A 15989-nucleotide genomic window follows, 5' to 3' on the forward strand; every position below is an offset into this window, starting at 1 on the left:
GTTTGCAGTTGGTTGTGCGTTTAGTTCAGTGTGAGTGCACGTGTGAGTCTGTCTGTGGTTGGCTGGGTTCTTGTGTGTTGTCTGCCGGCCGTACTCCATAATGGGATTAGCGAGCATGTCGCAGGGAGAGGAGGCGTATAATAATCGCATCATAATGAAAGGAAGACGGCGATATATAATCTGCTATCCCTGACCATCTTCCTCTTCACTGCTCTCTCTTCCATTCCACCGTGTCTCCTCTCCGTTAGTGTTGATCTAACTCCCCTGAGTTCTCTGTTCTGACTCTTCGAGTTCGAGTTGTCTTTTTATCACCACCCCCCTCCCTCAGTACCCGTGTCTGCTTTCCTTGTGTTGATGATAGGACTGTATGTTTGCATGAATCGCATATCATGATGGAAGGAATGAAATATATTGCACCACAATATACATTCAATCTGATTTTTAAAACCAATCAGAACAGTGTAATCTGCATTTTCAGCTGCTGTTTCCTAGAGAATAGGCCTAGGTAACCCCCATAACCTCGGGGAAAAATGCAGTAGTGAAAATGTTGGTTGAGCAGAAACATTGAGTCTGTCCAATATGGCAACTGTGCTTTTCAAAGTTTGTCCACAATCTCAACCTGGCAACCACCATCTCCCACCCCAATCCCCTCTTTGGGAGAGCACAGCTGTGTTTGGATTAGGCCCAGTATGAAACAGGAAGTGGAAATTAAACACAAGCTAAAGGGAAACACTCACCAAGAGCTATCAAAGGTTTTGTACACAGACGCACTGACTAAAAGCCATCAACTCGTACACGGCCTACGCCAGCATGCATGCTTGTCTACTTGCGCACGCTCAGTCAGACAGGATTTTACACTGATTCTGATGAGGCTACAAACATACAATACTGCCAGGCTGAAACTCAAGTGGGATATCCTACGAAGCAAGTTAGAAATAACTAGGCTAACATGGTAATAACCTCTAATGAGCCTAGAAATAACTAGGCTCATCAGAGGTTATTACCATGTTTTGTTAGCAGCTAACTTTTATTTCTTAACTCAGGCATTCTGCTTCAGATTCTGTGTGCGTTCCCATTGCAGGGGCGGTATTGTAACTATATGGCCAATCGCAAATTCTGAATAGGTCCGAGGCTGCCTATTTGAAAAAAATACTTCCACATTCAATAAGCTATGACCATATAGGGTGAATAATCGGACTATTCTTTGAAATAAATTGGTTGTTTCTTATGTATTCAGACCTCACACATTCCTGAAGAAATCCAGCAACGCAAGACCATGCACATTCGTGCAAATGTCTTTTGTGGAGCCTACATTCTTTCATTGCAAAAGATTTCTGATTACTGTACTGTAGGCTATATTGTAGCAGAGGATTGCAGTCTGGACGTATTTCTGCATGCAACTCTGTAAAGTACTGCTGACCAACTTAGCGTGTTCTGTTCACTTCTGTTAAACCAGTGGTTCTGAAACTGGGGGTTGGCAAAAATATTGGAGGGGTCGCGAAATGATTTGCAGTCTGGATTAAAGACATTTTTGTAAAGGTTTTTAGTCAAAGGCTGCCATTGACATAGCCTACCTATGAGAGAAGACATTTTCTGCGTCTGCTTCCAATGCCCATCTCACAACCTTTCTAAACCAAATTCCACTGGTTAGAGAGAAGGGGGGTCGTGAGACTTGGCCCATGTTTTTGGCGGGGTCGCCAGACAAAAAGTTTAAGAACCACTGTGTTAAACTAATGTTACTCTCAACTGCAAAGGTTTTGTAGTTAGGGGAGATGTTTCTTTTCAACCATGACGGTACATCCAGAGTTAGTTTCCATGTCGTCTTCTGAGCAGGCCATGTTTTTCACATTTATGAGTCAGTCATATCACATAGAATAGGCCTAGCGTTGTGTTAAGTGCCTTGAGATGATGGCATTGTTAATAGTTCTATGTGACAGAAGTAGTGAGTTGAAATAAACAGTAACGTGAAGGTTCGAGTCCACTAATACATAGGTACTGTTTATTTGTGAACATGGATGCTGTTTGACTTCCACCCTTGAGGTTTGAAACCTGAACACGGGGAGTGAAAGCTGGGGAAGAGTATGGTGTACTTTCATCACAAAAACTTTGCAACCTCTTTTTTTGATAAGCACACATTATCACAGGCTCAACCCTATATACATCCACCAAGAAAGTGTCATCTGTGTTCACAAGTCAAATCTTGGATTTTTTTTCTCTGTGCATGTAGGAGAGGCAGTCTCACACTTCCATCTGTATCAGTGGAGAAGCAATGACAATGCTGATGAAGTGTGTGTGTGTGTGTGTGTGTGTGTGTGTGTTCATTCAAACATGTGTATCCTTTCATTCGCGACAGACTGCTGATTGGAAGGAATCCTGTGGGGTAAAAAGGATTAGGATTACCGAGCGTTTCCCCTGGAGCCAGATCCGCTACGGCGAGCTATGATCTGTCACCAGCAAATGAATAGAGGAGCTGTCTCTGATAACACACTCTGTGCTCCCCATATCAATACTGTGGAAGGTGTCCTCTTCCTGAACCCAGCTTGCAAGTGTGCGCACGCACGCACGCACACACACACACACACACACACACACACGCACACGCTCGCTCTCTCTGTCTGTCTCTCACTCACACAAATTCACTCATGGTGTCTTTCTGTCTGTTTCTCTCTCTCTCACACACACACACACCCACACAGACAGACATAGGGATGTGCCGAGGAAAGGTTTAAAATCATTTCAATCAGAGGCACAAAGCCGACCCCCAGATTACTGCTCCTCTCAAACCGCTCTCAATCTCAGCGCTTATTTGACCCACATTAACTCCAGCTGACACAAACACACATACACAAACAAATGCACACAGAGATTTAGCTCATCTATCATTATCCTACACACACACACACACAAACATTATCTGACCCTGATAAACATAAATACGAGCACCATTTAGGTTTGTGAGTCTAGAGACATCTAAGGCACATATGGCTGAAGATCGTTTTTTAGGGGAGATGCATCAAATGTCAATGTAGGGGAAAAGACTAAATAGAGGTTAAAGTTCAACCACTGTTTACTTTAAAATAGACATTGAAAAGTAGATTTGCAGGCAAAACTGAAAACAGGAAGTGATTACCGAACAACAGAAGGTACACTTGATATAGCATCAACAGCAAGGTACACTTGATATAGCATCAATGGCCACTGTCAGATTGGGTCTTACAAGTGCTCATCAGATTGGCAGTTCAGAGAAAATCTTCACCCAGAGATCAAGAGGGTGACGTTAGAGAGTGGTGCATTGAGGTTCGCAAAATAATGACTAAATGATCCTTGGGAGAGACTAGGGCAAGGATGTTCAGATTTTATGGCTTAGGAATGGATGATAAAAGGTCAAAGACAGGCAGAGCCTAGAGAGTGGATGTGTGGATGTAGAAAGAGATTGGTGATGGTTTCTAATCTGTAATATTCTTGTGTACACATTAAGCATGTGTACAAGAGCATAAGGATCACATAATGCACACACACACACACACACACACACACACACACACACACACACACACACACACACACACACACACATACACAGAATATACAACAACAGGGATCATTGAAAAGCAGGTTAACTTGACAAATGTCAATACCAGACAGGTTGACCTGACATCCTCTCTCTTCCTGGAGAAGCATCTGAGGGTGAGGTGTGTTTGTCTGTGTGTGTGTGTGTGGGACCCACACAGTGGCAGTCTTGGTGGAGCTCGCTTCTCAAAATATATTCATTCATTTGAACACAAACCATTTCAATGTTATTTCATAATAATCTATTTCCCCATATGTTTTTGAATGGGTCCGAAGCTCTGATTCCCGTGTGCAACAAAGAGGTTGTGGGGATTCATTTACAGGCAGAACTGGACTAACCGTCACAGGCGTCACTTCCTTCCTGCCCAGCACGAATAGTGTGACCACAGAGGAACCTACAGTAGCTCACAGTGCTGCCCTGTGTGTGGGGGGGGGGGGGGGGGGGGGATTAGTCCCATCAGAGATGGTTAGGAAGAAAGAAAGAAAGAAAGAACCAGTAAAGAGGTTTGAGTCTTCATATCAAGACCTTCACTTGTGAAATGTTTGTTTAAGTGGCCGTTTAAAAAATGTATTCAGCCTTTTTGCACATACACACACACACACACACACACACACATTGTTTTGGGCACACTGTTATCTGCCCAACCTCTGGTGCCATCTGGCAGTGACTGTGCAGACATGCAAATCAGAAGCCTCACAATGCACAGCAGCAGCTCACCCAATCAGCACAACCATAGAAACTAGGTCAGACAACCGAGCAGCTGTGTAAGTGTGTGTGTGTGCGCGCACAAGCGTGTGTGTGTGGCAGTGCGTGTGTGCATATGCTGTGCGTTGATATAGTCTCTTTGTGTGATGCCAACACCACAGCTGAGTTAGTCTTTGTGTGTGTGTGGCCGTGTGTGTGTGTGTGTGTTTTTGTGATCATTTGAGACAATTGCAAAAAGACCTAGGTTAAATTAGTATATCCAATTGCCATGAGATATTTAACAAACTAAATCTGATTTTGAATCAAACATACAACAATCACTGTTGAACTGTGTCGTGTCTGTAATAGGAAATAAATTGTTAAAATATTGCTTGTTTTAAAGATGTAGGAGGAAAGTGACACTGTCTTGATTTTCCACGAGTCCATCTCAATCAATTCGGTCAGGTACCGAGTTGCGAGTTGAATACACATCAGCTATGTGTGTGTGTGTGTGTGTGTGTGTGTGTGCGTGTGTGTGTGCGTGCTTACACGCATGCGCAGGCACACATGTGCATCAAAGCCTAGAATCATAGCTGATGTAACTGAGTGGTAATACTGCAACCACATACACACACTCACATATAGAAAAAAAAAGGGTGGAAAGGAAACCAAAAAATAGCAAGTTAACATACACCCAAGCAAACACAAACACCCCCCAAAAATATATATATTAGACTATGTGTGCATTGGTGCATGTGCATCAGACTGGATTATTGGTTCAACGGCAAGTGGGTTAGTGTCTTCACATACATTATTGATAAAGCCTGAATATAACCACATCTTGTGAATAATATATGATTACATACATCAAAAGAACTACATAATTTTATTAGTAGTTAATGGTTAGCAAGTGAGTCATGTTGGACAGATTGTTTGTGCATTATGTATTATGAACATCATATATATATATATATATATATATATATATATATATATATATATTTATATATCCCTTTATATATATATATATATATATATATATATATATATATATATGTGTGTGTGTGTGTGTGTGTGTGTGACAGAGAGAGAGAATAGTCATACCAAAGTTTTTTGGTTGAGTAATGAGTTGATTGGTGAAATAAAAAGTACAATAGTCAATGAGGGCTTGCCTAGGTAAGTGTGCAGGGTTCCCACGCTGACATTTTTTAGACTAGTTTTCCAGTTATTGGAAAAACTTGGGAATGAATTTAAATGATCAAATACCCTTGAAATAATCTATATTGCATTTTAGCACTTCATTTACATTGCCTACTATGTAAATCTCAGGGAATACTGTGCAATAGGCCTGTATCTGTGTAGAGGCGTACTATACTTGTACATGCGTGGGATAGCTGGTAGCAAGCTACTCAGACAAGTTATAAACATAAGGGGCAAAAGAGCCTCCCCTGCTGTGGTGAACCTTAATGAGGTGCTGAATCGATGCAGGGGCAATTGCTGCTCCAGTTGCCCCCTCTAGGGCACGCTTCACAAGGGCCAGTGACCCCATCGGTGTGCCACTTTGACTTGGCTTAGTCAGTTTTGGCTTTGCAAGTTACTCGCCATCATGAATGAAATAAAATTGTGCCATCTAGTTAGCAGCCAATCTAATGAGGCTACTCTACCACCAATGCTGTGGTGTCTGCTATTACTGAACTACTGATGCAGATCCTTAACAATAGTGCCAATTTTATTGACATGGAATTGTTTCATTGATCAAATTCAAAACTCCCCTCCTTATATGACTTGGACGGATAAAATGTGCACAGAGTTCTGAAAAACATCTGATATATTGTTCGCTGGATAAGGATCAGGTGGAGGGCACCACTATAGCCTTGATGTAGTGAAGGGAGAGTAGCCTAGGTAGGCACTGCTTGGAGGAACAAGACCTGGGCAGCTGTGGCCCACAGGGGGCAGCTGTGGCCCACTGGTTAGCACTCTGGACTTGTAACCGGAGGGTTGCCGGTTCGAGCCCCGACCAGTGGGCCTCGGCTGAAGTGCCCTTGAGCAAGGCACCTAACCCCTCACTGCTCCCCGAGCGCCGCCGTTGTAGCAGGCAGCTCACTGCGCCGGGATTAGTGTGTGCTTCACCTCACTGTGTGCTGTTTGTGTTTCACTAATTCACCGATTGGGTTAAATGGGATCAAAAAGGTATATATACTTATACTTAAGACCTTCCTTGCCCTGTCACACAATATTAATAGAGCACACACACTTTTTGGGAAATAAGCAAATTTGCCATCTACCCCAGAATAAGATACCCTTCTCTCCTCTGAGCATCTAATAACCCAGTCTGACACCCCCACCATTAGCCTTGCTTAGATTAAGTTTATGAGTGGAGTTGGGTTAGGTCAGGGGTGTCAAACATAAGGCCCAGGGGCCAGATCAGGCCCACCAGCAGGTTTCATGCAGGCCCCAAGATGTTTTGGGTAGGAAGGGAAAATGAGAAAGAAAGATATTCACATCCAGCTGTCGTCAACAATTTCAAATAAGAAATATCTGTGATAAATTGATTAAACCTAGCACTACAAACCATGCTCAGGAAGGAAGAGGTCAAAAAACTGACATGGAAGTAGGGTGTTTCAAGAGAGAAAGAGCAGGATATGATTAGTAAATGATTTGTACTTGTTTGCTCATGAGTGGGTATAGTTAAGGAGTATATCATCAAACAACACTCTGATACCAATGCAGAGAAATGATAATGACCATGACAATGACAGCCCCCATGAGGAATCATTCCAACAAATCTGGCCCATTGCCTAATATGAGTTTGACACCCCTGGGTTAGATGGAGTTTTCCAATATCTAGTTTTCAGTTGACGCATCTGCACATTTAGCTTTGCAAGATATGCCAGCTAACTTCAGTGAGCTATCACATTATCATAACATTGTTAGCCATTTGATAAAGTATTCAAATCTCATTCTACAGTTGTATGAAGGGTTTGGGACAAGATCCCCACATCAGCAAGGAGGCAGAGGGCATAGAGACAACACTAACTTGTCAATTTTTCAATTTAGACTTACATTTTGTGGATAAAACACCAGAGATACAGACTGTGAAAATGCTCTTGTATGCTCTTTGTTGCCACAGTTCCATTGATTTTGCATGGATTGTTAACATGCTTCTGTTTCGATATGTTCATAATAACAATGCAGCCCCATATGCATTAGTGTTCCCCATGGCCATCAAAATATAATCAATTTCTGTGAATTCTGAAGGCAAGTAGAGAAACAGGCAGATTATAACACGACTAATCCATTATTTAGCTCTAAATTCAGTGTAGCTTACCTAAGCATGCTGTAAGGCCGACATGTTCCAGTGTTTCATGATTGGTAGTCACGAACAGTAGGCCTAATATAACAGAGATTTTGTGACTAACTGTAATGCACAACAGTTTACCCCTTTAAGGACAGGCCTTGAATCCTGCTTATCTAGCATGTATTAACTGTGCAGTATGTCTTTTACTATACCCAAGAACTATCCAATGAAGAGATCCATGCTGGCTTAATCTTCACATCAGTCATAGGATGTAAGCATGTGAAAACTGAATCTGTGTGTGCTGAAGTCCACAGTCCTCAACTCCATGAACTCTGACTTCAGTCAAGGAAACTGAACTCCCTTGCCTCATGCAAGTGGCTCAGTCTCCCATGAGCATCATGACAGAGAAAAGGACAATGAAACCTTTTCTGAGGTTCATTGGCCAGACTCTAGTCAGTGGATACACAATGCACAAAACACAAAAGCATAATACCAGTTTGACATTATGTCCAAATAGCACCAAATATCAAATAATCTGATTTGTAATGGAAATTGCCATTCATTTGATCAATCTTGTTCTCTTGTGAGGAATGCAAGGTATATAAGATTTGTGAGAAATCTTGCTAAGAAATGAGGACTTGAACAGAAATAAACTGAAAGTGACATGTCATTGAGAACACAGGGCCTGCATGTGTGCCACCCACGTATCAGTCCGAATAAAAACACTCTTCTGACGAAATTCCTCAGTGACCTTTGACCCATATTACACCCAACTGTGTTGGTGATGATACCGCTCAGCTATTATGTCACATTTGCAACTCAGGACAGTTCCCTCTCTATGACCTATGATGTCCTCTTGCGATGAACCAAGACAACAAACACACAGCGGACTTCACTCTTCCAGGAATCCCACAGAGTACAAAGAGCTGGAAATTTAATATAGATCGCCAATGGACCGTCCCTCAAGGAAGTTTGGATTCTCTGGCCAAGAATGTTGTAGGACTACTTGGAAAAAAAGGGGGAGACCTAACAAGGTCAGAGTTACAGTGCTCATTGAGTCCACTTGGCAAGATCGAACAAACCAAAGTCTTCAGCCCAAGTCTGCACTCATGTGGAAAAGATACAGACCCACATGTGTGTTACATGTGGTATTACCTTTCACCCTGTGACCCTGGCAAATGCCTTACTCAACTAATATTTTAAAAACAATTTACGGATACTTTTAGGCTTGACAAATGTTATCGTATGCCCTATGATGAAGCTGAATAGCATTAGCAGCTAATCAGAGAGTGTATAAAAATGTAGGCCTAACCTACTCAGGCTCAGCTTTATCTGGGATAATTGGCATAATTCTGTGATTTGCTCACAGAGACCCAGTTAATCACAGATGCTCGATGACAACACACAATTGTTACACATTAATGCTGTAAAGTATCGCAGTTTCAACTTCGGTGTGATTTTTTTCTAGACATTAAGGCGAATGTAGCAGGCTCAGGCTGGCCTACTGTAGGTTAAGTCTTATGTGCGGCTATGGCCTGTAACAGATATAGGCTACATAGACATCTGTTGGTCATGTCTAGTACTGCAATCAACATCCTACTCCCTTCCCTGGATCATTAAAAACAATACTATGTGTATCCCAAAGAGATTATTAACATGCATTGGGAAAATGCCACTTATTTTTGTGCGAACAAATAGTATAGGCTACACGACAAGGCTGATGAAATACCCATTTTATCCCCTCAGAACTTTTTTTGTTGTTGTTTTTAAACAGCATTTAATAATGTAGAAAAAGGTGCGCACATCTAAATGTTAAGAAAATAGGTGCTGGACTCGAAAACGTCACATGTGGTGAATAAAAAGAAAATAATAATGAAGCTCTAGTGTGCGGACTTCTTTGTAAAAATTTTTAAACAGCATTTAGCCTATGTTTTAACATAGGCTTAATCTCATGCTCCCCTAAGGTAGGTCCCCTTTAGGTAGCCCTAAACTATCAAAGACTGAACATCCGTTGATGGGTGGTTGACGTGGCATGGCCTTTTTGTGGTCCTGAGTGTCAAACATAAGTAAAGAAATGTCTAATCTGCAAATAAATGTGGTTATATTGTTCAGAAAAAGCTGTTTTATATTAGCATATAGACCATTCATGCTAGTCATATTCTTGTTTTTCACAATTTTCAGCCAAACCAGGAAAAGCTCATATGGTGTGACTGTCCCAAGCCTATTTCAAGTTTTTTTTTAATAAAACCAATACAATGAACATATTTCCCCTTATTTATGTACATAACACCACAGATGTCTACTTGTAAGTCTGCTGTTTTAAAAGTCCAGGCATAATATTTTGAACCAGCCCTGAACAAAAAGATTTTGCCCCAAAAATCGATATGGTGTGTACATAAGCCTACATAAACTGCAACTGATAGTAGCCTATGTGATATAAACTGCATTTTCCCACATAAATATTGTTTTTTTCATACAGTTTAACTAATAGTTAAGTGTACTGTATATTTTTACATAATTAATATTTTTTAACATTTATCATTTAAGATGTACTGTACTGTATGGTGAATCACATCAAACAGAAATCACCCCCACACACACTCACTCACACTACAGCCTTGGATGCAAAAGTTACATATTTGACATTCTAAATATCAATAGTAGCCTAGTCTGAGAAAATAAATCCTGGTGTTAAAGACAACAGTAATATTGATGTTGTCTATATCACTATAAGTAATTGCAACAATTTAATCTGATTATAATGCAGGATATGAAATACATTGTTGATTTTGACTAAAATATAGCCTTTCCATATTGGAGTTAAGGCATATAAATTAGTGCAGATCAATCACACAAGCTCTGAGAGCTTTGAAACTTGGCATGTTTATAGTCAGGAAGTTGCTTTACCTACTAGACTGGATGTATTGATGTATGGAATGAATAGAGACATGTAAACATACACCTAAAATAAGCGGACATGCAAAAAATGAATATCTATGCAGAATGTTTTCATTTACTTTGTAGCTGCTTTACCAGGAATTATCATAGAAACACATATGATGGCTTGTTGGAAAGGTGGGGTTCTGAATCCAACAATACCAAATATGTAAATATAGTATGACGATGTATGAGGTGTCCAAAATGAAAGAAAATGGAACACTAGCAAAATACAGTCTCAAGTCCAAATAACATTATCAGTGGTGAGAAGAATGTTGACAAATTCATTGTTACTGCAAGGTAAGTGCTGCTCTATATTTACATTTAATGAATGAGGTTAACATTGGAATGGAACACCTTTATTAAAATATTTATATTCATACTTGAATTTTGTTTTGGTCAGGTCATTACTGAATAATGGAAAATAATATTGTTAGCTTTTGTCTGTCCAGACCAGCAGTGGACAGTACAGCCTACACTGCTTACTTCACCCCTAAGTAGCTGAACAGATAGTTGTAGAAACTACTTTCCCTAGCTAAGAAAGTAATTAGCCCTCTGACCAATGTTGCACGTGTAATTCAACTTGATTTGCATTTCAATGAAAATTCTGAAATGTATATCATTGTTCCTTTTCACTAGTCTTTTGAATTATGGAGAATGTCTTACAGGCATTGGATCCAAAGCTTTGTATCATTTGTGGGAAACATTTTGAAAAGGGCAAGAAAAAAGATCCCTATGTCCAAAACCCTACAGTAGAAGGCCTCCAACGCATACTTACCCTTGCTCAGCAGAGAGAGAGATGGTGATGTCCATAAAACTCTGGCTCCAAATACAGATGATATTTCCTCCAAAATCAAAGTTTCATATCATGTAGAGTGAACTACTGCAGTAAGACAAAAATCAGTGAGCAGCAGCAAGTTGCAAATGTTGAGAGTGAGAGCACATCTGCACCAAGAAGGCTGAGTAGGGTTGAAACAACAAAATTTCAAATACTGAGAGATTGTTTCATTTGTGGGAAGGCCAGCTCTAGATCAGAACCTCTGACAGCCAATTCGACTGGTACAGGGGCAATGTAAATTATAGGCCAAGTATACTTGCATATACAAGGAATTTGGTCTCTGCATTTATCCCATCCGTGAATTAGTGAACACACAGAGCACACAGTGAACACAATGAGGTGAAGCACACACTAACCTGGAGCAGTGAGCTGCCTTATTACAGCGGCGCTCGGGGAGCAGTGAGGGGTTGGGTGTCTTGCTCAAGGGCACCGTGGATATGGCCATGGGAGAGCAGTGCTCAACCACTTCCTCCGCCTTTTTTCCTTTCTGGGTCGGGGATCGAACAGGTAACTCTTCGGCTAGCCCGAACCTCTAACCAGTGGGCCACGGCTGTCCCCAGTACCAGAGACAAGGTCCTTCGGGCAGCTTCTGAATGTACATTTCTTTCATGCCCAGATCTCTTTGCATATGATGGCAAATACCATAAAATGTGCCTTGCGCACTATATCTCTAAACAAAATATAACAGCAGCCATAGAAAAGAATAAAAAAAGCAGACCAATATCTATAACAAAGCCTTTATTAAGCTCACTGAAGACATTGAAACAGTATTGTCCAAAGATATAAAAGTGAGGACTCAATTCTTTGACTGATAGCTATGACAACATACTAAAGACCATTGCTGAGCAAGAAGGTGTGTCTATAGTTCAACACAAGAAATAGATCCTGGAAACTAAAGGAAAAGCTGATACAGCATTAAAAAGACAGGCTTGCATTTGTTCCACATCCATGACAGTCAGATCTGATCTGCTCAGATAGTATGACCATGTTGTGCACTGAGGGAAGCTGCTAAACTCACATAAATAACAGTAGACTGAGACTACACTTCCACAGACAAGTCAGAGTCTTTCTGAAATCCAAATATTACACAGGGCTGCAGACATATTGAGGAAAAGCATGGATCAGGTAGAGCATGACAGTGAGTAATATGCCAGCACAGCAGTGACTGTCTATTATGTTTCCAATGCAGCAAGTATGTACCCAACATCCTGTATGACTTTGTGAACTGTTGTGTTGATTAACATGCCCACAGAAATTACCAAACATGTGATGATGACCCAGCTTCAAAGGAGAATCTGTGTGTTATCGCAATTTGTCATGATCTCATTGAACAGAGCTGTCACATCCATACGCCAATCACACTGGGACTTCCCATTTTGATACATCATAAGTTTGGTAGTAAGACAGTCATCAATGAGCTCAGTGCAATGGGACACTGTGTTTCCTATACAGATGTTATAGGCACTTCTCACATCTTTTGCAGCAGACCAGATATCAAGGACAGAGAGTGGTGTCTACATCCCAACTGGCCCCACTGGAGTTGCTGAACATGGAATTTGTGATGCAGCCATCAGCAACTTAAACCAAAATGAAGACACCCTGGATGTGAAGCGTAAAAGAATGGACAAAATGTACCTGTATACAAGTTTATCTCCATCTATTCATATCAATCATGTTTAAGGTGGTGAGGGACCTCTGAACCTGAGGGAACCTGTGCTAGGCATTTATCTGCTGTGGAGACTTGGCCTCTTCAGAACACAACAGACATCATAGCATGAGTTGTACACTTCCCATCCAGGGTGTCTTCATTTTGGTAAAAGTTGTCGATGGCTGCATCAACAATTCCATGTTCAGCAACTTAAGTGAGAACAGTTGAGATGTAGACACCACTGTCCTTGATCTATATTTCTTGTGTTGACACACCTTCATGCTCAGCAATGGTCTTTAGTATGTTCTCATATCAGTCAAAGAGTTGAGAGTCCTCACTTTCCTACAAATCAAAATACTGTTTTATCAATGTCTTCAGTGAGCTTAAAAAAAGGCTTTGTTATAGACATTGGTCTGCTTTTTTATTATTTTCTATGGCTTCTGCTGTATTTCATTTAGAGATGTAGTGTGCAAGGCATTTTATGGTATTTGGTATCATGCAAAGAGATCTGGGCATGAAAGAATTTGAAGATGTACATCTTCATCAAGCCTTTCAGAAGCTGCCCGAAGGACCTTGTCTCTGGTACTTGCGACTGTTCCAGTTGAAATTGCTGTCCGAGGTTCTGGTTTAGAGCTGGCCTTCCCACAAATTAAACAATCTCTCTGTATTGGAAATGATGATGTATCAGCCCTACTCAGCCTTCTTGGTGCAGATGTGCTCTCACTCTCAACATTTGCAACTTGCTGCTGCTCACTGATTTTTGTCTTACTGCAGTAGTTCGCTCTACATGATACATGATATGAAACTTTGATTTTGGAGGAAATATCATCTGTATATGGAGCCAGTTTTATGGACATCACCATCTCTCTCTCTGCTGAGCAAGGGTAAGTATGCGTTGGAGGCCTTCTACTGTGGGGTTTTGGACATACATAGGGATCTTTTTTCTTACCCTTTTCAAAATGTTTCCCACAAGCTTTGGATCCAATGTCTGTAAGACATTCTCTACAATTCAAGAGACTAGTGAAAAGGAAACATTTCAGAATTTTGAGGAAACATTTCAGAGCTACTTAGGGGTGAAGTAAGCAGTGTAGGCTCTAATGTCCACTGCTGGTCTGGACAGACAAAAGCTAACAATATTATTTTCCATTATTCAGTAATGACTTGACCAAAACAAAATTCAAGTGTGAATGTAAATATTTTAATAAAGGTGTTCCATTCCAATTTTAACCTGATTCAGTTGGATCTGTGTTTCATATTAAATGTATCATTATTAAATGTAAATATAGAGCAGCACTTACTTGCAGTAACAATGAATTTGTCAACATTCTTCTCACCACTGATAATGTGATTTGGACTTGAGACTGTATTTTGCCAGTGTTTCATTTTGGACACCTCATACATTAAGTGACAGAACACCCTAACTTGTCATAGGCTACTATATGTACATATTTGGTATTATTGGATTCAGTACAACCCCACCTTTACAACAAGCCATCATATGTGTTTCTATGATAATCCCTGGTAAAGCAGCTAAAGTAAATGAAAACATTCTGCGTAGATATTCATTTTTTGCATGTCCGCTTATTTTAGGTGTATGTTTACATGTCTCTATTTATTCCATACATCAAGATATTTACATCCAGTCTTTTCTAATAGGTAAAGCAACTTCCTGACTATACACATGCCACGTTTCAAAGTTCTCAGAGCTTGTGTGATTGATCTGCACTTGTTTATATGCCTTAAGTCTTTTTGGTTTTGGGGTGTATAACAATATCTGTTAATTTAACAATCTTAGCAGTAAAATATTTTTAGCCAAGAATCCATTTCATATATGGGAGACCTTAGAGATGAGGAAAAACATTTGTAGCAAAGTGGTTGGTTGCCATATATAAACTACCAGAGCAGGCTATTCAAGTAAATGAACGTAGAGGCTGTCTCAGTCAATAAATAGTTTATTTGTTTGTAGTCCTTGTCTTATCATTTTCTTAGAAAGTTTCTTGGTTTTTTCTTTAAAAAGAGAGAGAGTACAGGATACACATAACAATAACAAAGGAAAACACACAGCCAACATAAAGACAAAATACCATAAACAGACACAAATGCCCCCAACTCTTAAGTAATATGGGCCCACACCCACCCACTACATCTCAGTCAGACCGCAACCTCTATAGAATCAAGCTGGGAAGTGATGGACTAAGCTATAAGTCACACAAGGTTACTTCGAACTACACACCATTCTATCTAAGGAAGTAATTTCATCACACGAGGATACACAGCAATTGTCAACCCACACTAACAGGTGCTCACACAAAGCAGGCTACTACACAGGTTTGGCTGACTAGATGAAGTTCAGTAGGCCACAGGCCGTAGATGGACAAAGAGAGAAGAACGGGGCAAAATATATAAGAAATGAAGAAAACCCAAAACAAACCAAAAAAAACAGACAACGCGCCTGCCCGTACGAAGACGCACGCGCACACACCCACACACAGACACGATATCAACAACCCCAAACTAAAAGAAAAACATGACTGGCTACGATACTAGAACTCAAACAAAACACGGAGAAAACAGTGGTCAGAACCCCTTGCCCACAATTCGAAGGCCTTAAAAAGTCAATGACCGGTCATCACAAGAGGTGAGCCGAGGTAGGAGGGGGACAGGCTTTCGGCATACTCTTGCACAGCTGGCGATGAATGCTAACGCTACTGGCTGCCACCCAGAGTTTGTCTGAAGCGATTCACGCTCAACGACCGATGTACCGCTAGCAATTCCAGCCTTCCGACGCCGGCAACACGTTACAAAACAAATGACGCCGGAAGACCGTGTTTTAAACAGGAAGACATTTGTTGCTCATTGTCAGTCCCACCCAAGGGGGCAGGCGAATTCCCGGAAGTAGAAGAATCGACGTAGGCTGGAGGGACCACCTCTCTGCTAACTCCCATAGAAGTCCATTCATTCTAGGATTTTTTTGAAATACCATAACTTCATATAACATATATCCTGTGCCGAG

The sequence above is a fragment of the Alosa sapidissima genome, chromosome 16 (assembly GCF_018492685.1).
Source record: "Alosa sapidissima isolate fAloSap1 chromosome 16, fAloSap1.pri, whole genome shotgun sequence".
NCBI lineage: Eukaryota > Metazoa > Chordata > Actinopteri > Clupeiformes > Clupeidae > Alosa > Alosa sapidissima.